This window comes from Nothobranchius furzeri, chromosome 13, assembly GCF_043380555.1.
Source record: "Nothobranchius furzeri strain GRZ-AD chromosome 13, NfurGRZ-RIMD1, whole genome shotgun sequence".
NCBI lineage: Eukaryota > Metazoa > Chordata > Actinopteri > Cyprinodontiformes > Nothobranchiidae > Nothobranchius > Nothobranchius furzeri.
The window spans coordinates 16807505-16813504 of record NC_091753.1 but is presented as its reverse complement, the minus strand read 5'-3'; positions in this window follow the sequence as shown (position 1 = coordinate 16813504).

Sequence of the window (6000 nt, the reverse complement as noted above, 5' to 3'; positions counted from 1 at the left end):
CATCAGATCTTTTGGGAGGCCGGACTAGGATCACTCACAAGAAGTTTCGTGACGATATCTTTGGAAATGACGAAATGGGAGGCAAACGTAAGGCCACGGCGGTACGCCTGAATTCGCCGCGCCGCCACAGCCCCGCCCTCTGCCGAAAACTCCCATAAAGTGACGCCAAGCAACCCCCACTTGTCTTGAGTTACCAGCTACAAATTTGTGGTGATTAAGTGAAATGGGGCAATTTGGGACCTTTCACAGTAAAACTTGATCTTTTTGGTCCTGAGGGGGCGGGGCTTGTGTGATGTCATCACCCGACCATTCAATTTACTTTGTGGGTGGATGACGAATGACCACAGAAAGTTTGGTAACTCTATTCCATTCAGTTATGAAGTTATAGCAATTTAAATATTTTTGGCGAGTAGTCAAACTTCGAGGCCTGGCCCCGCCCCTTCAACATATACGAAAACTCAGAATTCTCATCTCATTTTGTTCGCCCATCCCTTCTTAGCAATTTTACACAATTTTTGAGACGATCGTGCGAAAAATGATCGAGCAATCCAATCAGGAACGGACCCTAAAAACGGCAAAAACTGCAAAAAATCGCCATTTCAACCCAAAATGGCCGACTTCCTGTTTGATATTGACCATGGTTGCAAGAGACTTTTCTGTGCGGACTGTTGAGTACTACAAGTGTACCAAATTTCATAACTGTACGATAAACTAAGCTTTATGGAGAGGGGTTTTTTTCACTTTCTAGGGGGCGCTGTTCAGCCATTTTCTTTGTGATTTTTTTGGGACCTTTAAAATATCAAATTTTTCACCAGGCCTGACAAGTTTGCAAAATATTGTGAGTTTTGGGGTATGTTAAGGTCCCCAAAAAGCCGTTCAAAGCGGGCTAAGAATAATAAAAAATAATTAAAGCTGCAAGCAGCGTCGTTCGGCCCTCGCAGCTCCGCGCCGCTCCGGCCTGGCCGGCAGCCCGGGGCACCAGGGCACGTCCGCAGAACACAAACGTCGACCACCCCAACACCAGAAACTGCTAACGGCCACCTTGTCCGCAACTCACCCTGACTCAGCATCCCCTTTGAGCCCACCATTATATTTTATGTCTCACCACTAGGGAATCCTCTATCTTTACCACACTGGTGGTGTGATGACAGTGACCAACTTTAATGCTATTCTGACCATGTTTTTTAAAGTTATCGAAGGATAACGTTATCTAGGTGGCGCTGTGACCAACTACAGAAAAGTCCCATTGAGGTCAGCTTTGGTGAAATTATATAACATTCACCAACCGTTTGTGCCTCATTGGCTAAAGGGCATGATTGTTCATTGCCATATTCAGTTTCGGGCAAATCGGAGGCCGTTTGTGGAAGTTACAGTCAAATGTAAGGTCATGGCGTCACGCCAGCATTCACCATGGCATCAAAGCCCCTCCCTTTCTGGAAAGCTATCAGATCTGAATGGTCTTTAAAACATCATGAAGACACTGTATGACCTGAGTGTCATTTTCATTAAATTAGAGGGGACAAATATGGGCATTTCACCATAAAACAATAGACTTCCTGTTGTCAGGGGGCGGGGCTTAGGTGATGTCAGCTGTCCACATTGTCGTTGTCTTGAGATGTGGTCAGTGATCACACAGACAAAGTTTGAATTAGATCTGATCATGCACATGGGAGTTATTAAGTCAAGTAATGTCATGGCGAAAGGTCAAAGTTTGAGGCTTAGCCACGCCCACACCTTTATACTTATTTAAAATCCGACGGTTGAATTTTTTCCCCTTTGACTTAAAAGTACATAGCATAAGTTTGAAGGTGATCGGTGTAAAGGGCAACGGGCCATCAATGTCCAAACAACGTGTGCGAAAACCACTAAATCGAGTACTTGGACCAAAATGGCCGACCTCCTGTGCAAAATTGCGCTTGGCTCCAAGAGACTTTTTTGTAGGGCCAGAGACCCTACATGAGTGTACCAATTTTCGTAATCCTCAGTCAAACCTTGTCTTGGGGCTGACAGTTTTAATGGTCCTAGGGGGCGCTATTTCAGAATATAGGCCACGCCCACAAATCTCAGATGCCCATTTCTATTGGGGGTCAGACTAGGATCACTCACCAGACATTTTGTGGCGATGTCACGATAATTGAAGAAATGAGAGGCAAACGTATTGCCATGGCGTGATGGCGAATTTCGCCATGCTCCCAAAGCCCCGCCTTTTTTCAAAACCTGCCAGTACTGTAGACCAAGTGACCTCAACTTGTCAGCTGCTATTTACCAGAGATTCCAGGTGATTGGGTAAAAGGAGTCCAATAGGGAGCTGTGAAAAAAAGAGTGGCGTGGCGAAAGGTCAAAGTTTGAGGCTTAGCCACGCCCACACCTTTATACTTATTTAAAATCCGACGGTTGAATTTTTTCCTCTATGTCTTAAGAGTATATAGCAGAAGCTCGAAGGCGATTGGTGAAAAGGGCGACGGAGCATCACTCTCCAAACAACGTGTGTGAAAACCACTAAATCGCGCACTTGGACCAAAATGGCCGACTTCCTGTGTGACTTTGCACTTGGCTCCAAGAGACTTTTTTGTAGGTCCTGAGACACCACATTAGTGTACCAAATTTCGTAATCCTCAGTCAAAGCATGGCTTGGGGCTGACAGTTTTAATGGTCCTAGGGGGCGCTAATACAGAAAATAGGCCACGCCCACAAACTTAAGCTGACCTTTTCTAATGGGGGTCAGACTAGGATCACTCACAACAATGGTCGAGGTGATATCACGATAAATGAAGAAATGAGAGGCAAACGTATTTCCATGGCGTGATGGCGAATTTCGCCATGCTCCCAAAGCCCCGCCTTTTTGCAAAACCTTCCAGTACTGGAGACCAAGTGACCTCAACTTGCCTGCTGCTATTTACCAGAGATTCCTGGTGATTGGGTAAAAGGAGTCCAATAAGGAGCTGTGAAAAAAAGAGTGGCGTGGCGAAAGGTCAAAGTTTGAGGCTTAGCCACGCCCACACCTTTATACTTATTTAAAATCCGACGGTTGAATTTTTTCCTCTATGTCTTAAGACTATATAGCAGAAGTTTGAAAGTGATTGGTGAAAAGGGCGACGGAATATCACTCTCCAAACAACGTGTGTGAAAACCACTAAATCGCGCACTTGGACCAAAATGGCCGACTTCCTGTGCGACTTTGCACTTGGCTCCAAGAGACTTTTTTGTAGGTCCTGAGACACCACATTAGAGTACCAAATTTCGTAATCCTCAGTCAAAGCATGGCTTGGGGCTGACAGTTTTAATGGTCCTAGGGGGCGCTATTTCAGAAAATAGGCCACGCCCACCAGATGTTCACATCAGATCTTTTGGGAGGCCGGTCTAGGATCACTCACAAGAAGTTTCGTGACGATATCTTTGGAAATGACGAAATGGGAGGCAAACGTAAGGCCACGGCGGTACGCCTGAATTCGCCGCGCCGCCACAGCCCCGCCCTCTGCCGAAAACTCCCATAAAGTGACGCCAAGCAACCCCCACTTGTCTTGAGTTACCAGCTACAAATTTGTGGTGATTAAGTGAAATGGGGCAATTTGGGACCTTTCACAGTAAAACTTGATCTTTTTGGTCCTGAGGGGGCGGGGCTTGTGTGATGTCATCATCCGACCATTCAATTTACTTTGTGGGTGGATGACGAATGACCACAGAAAGTTTGGTAACTCTATTCCATTCAGTTATGAAGTTATAGCAATTTAAATATTTTTGGCGAGTAGTCAAACTTCGAGGCCTGGCCCCGCCCCTTCAACATATACGAAAACTCAGAATTCTCATCTCATTTTGTTCGCCCATCCCTTCTTAGCAATTTTACACAATTTTTGAGACGATCGTGCGAAAAATGATCGAGCAATCCAATCAGGAACGGACCCTAAAAACGGCAAAAACTGCAAAAAATCGCCATTTCAACCCAAAATGGCCGACTTCCTGTTTGATATTGACCATGATTGCAAGAGACTTTTCTGTGCGGACTGTTGAGTACTACAAGTGTACCAAATTTCATAACTGTACGATAAACTAAGCTTTATGGAGAGGGGTTTTTTTCACTTTCTAGGGGGCGCTGTTCAGCCATTTTCTTTGTGATTTTTTTGGGACCTTTAAAATATCAAATTTTTCACCAGGCCTGACAAGTTTGCAAAATATTGTGAGTTTTGGGGTATGTTAAGGTCCCCAAAAAGCCGTTCAAAGCGGGCTAAGAATAATAAAAAATAATTAAAGCTGCAAGCAGCGTCGTTCGGCCCTCGCAGCTCCGCGCCGCTCCGGTCTGGACGGCAGCCCGGGGCACCAGTGCACGTCTGACAGAACAGAAACGTCAACCACCCCGACACCAGAAACCGCGAATGGCCTCCTAGTCTGCACCTCACCCTGACTCAGCATCCCCTCTGAGCTCACCATTAAATTGAATATTAAGATTACGGCGTTACGCCAGAATTCGCCATGGCATCAAAGCCCCTCCCTTTCTGGAAAGCTATCAGATCTGAATGGTCATTACAGCATCATGAAGACAGTGCATGACCTTAGGGTCATGTTGACTAAATTAGAGGGGACAAATATGGGCATTTCAGCATAAAAAATAAATTCCTGTAGTCAGGGGGCGGGGCTTAGGTGATGTCAGCTGTCCACATTGTCATTGTTTACAGATATGGTCAATGATCACACAGACAAAGTTCGAAAAAGATCTGATCATGCACATGGGAGTTATTAAGTCAAGTAAAGTAATGGCGAAAGGTCAACGTTTGAGGCTTAGCCACGCCCACACCTTTCAACTTTTGAAAAATCCGACGGTTGAATTTTTTCCCCTATGTCTTAAGAGTGTATTGCAGAAGTTTGAAGGTGATTGGTGAAAAGGGCGACGGAGCATCACTCTCCAAACAATGTGTGCGAAAACCACTAAATCACGTACTTGCACCAAAATGGCCGACTTCCTGTGCGACTTTACGCTTGGCTCCAAGAGACTTTTTTGTAGGTCCTGAGACCCCACATTAGTGTACCAAATTTCGTAATCCTCAGTCAAAGCATGGCTTGGGGCTGAAAGTTTTAATGGCTCTAGGGGGCGCTATTTAAGAATATAGGCCACGCCCACAAACTTCAGCTGTCTATTTCTCTTGGAGCTCAGACTAGGATCACTCACCAGAAGTTTCGTAGCAATATCACGATAACTGAAGAAATGAGACAAACGTATTTCCATGGCGTGATGGCGATTTTCGCCATGGTCCCAAAGCCCCGCCTTTTTTCAAAACCTGCCAGTACTGGAGACCAAGTAACCTCAACTTGTCTACTGCTGTTTGCCACAGAATCCTGGTGATTGGGTAAAAGGAGTCCAGTAGGGAGCTGTGAAAAAAAGAGTAGCGTGGCGACAGGTCAAAGTTTGAGGCTTAGCCACGCCCACACCTTTCAACTTTTGAAAAATCCGACGGTTAAATTTTTTCCCCTATGTCTTAAGGGTATATAGCAGAAGTTTGAAGGAGATTGGTGAAAAGGGCGACGGAGCATCACTCTCCAAACAACGTGTGCGAAAACCACTAAATCGCGTACTTGATCCAAAATGGCCGACTTCCTGTGCGACTTTGAACTTGACTCCAAGAGACTTTTTTGTAGGTCCTGAGACACCACATTAGTGTACCAAATTTCGTAATCCTCAGTCAAAGCATGGCTTGGGGCTAATAGTTTAAATGGTCCTAGGGGGCGCTATTTCAAAACATAGGCCACGCCCACAAAATTCAGCTGTCTATTTCTCTTGGAGCTCAGACTAGGATCACTCACCAGAAGTTTCGTAGCAATATCACGATAACTGAAGAAATGAGAGACAAACGTATTTCCATGGCGTGATGGCGATTTTCGCCATGGTCCCAAAGCCCCGCCTTTTTTCAAAACCTGCCAGTACTGGAGACCAAGTAACCTCAACTTGTCTACTGCTGTTTGCCACAGAATCCTGGTGATTGGGTAAAAGGAGTCCAGTAGGGAGCTGTG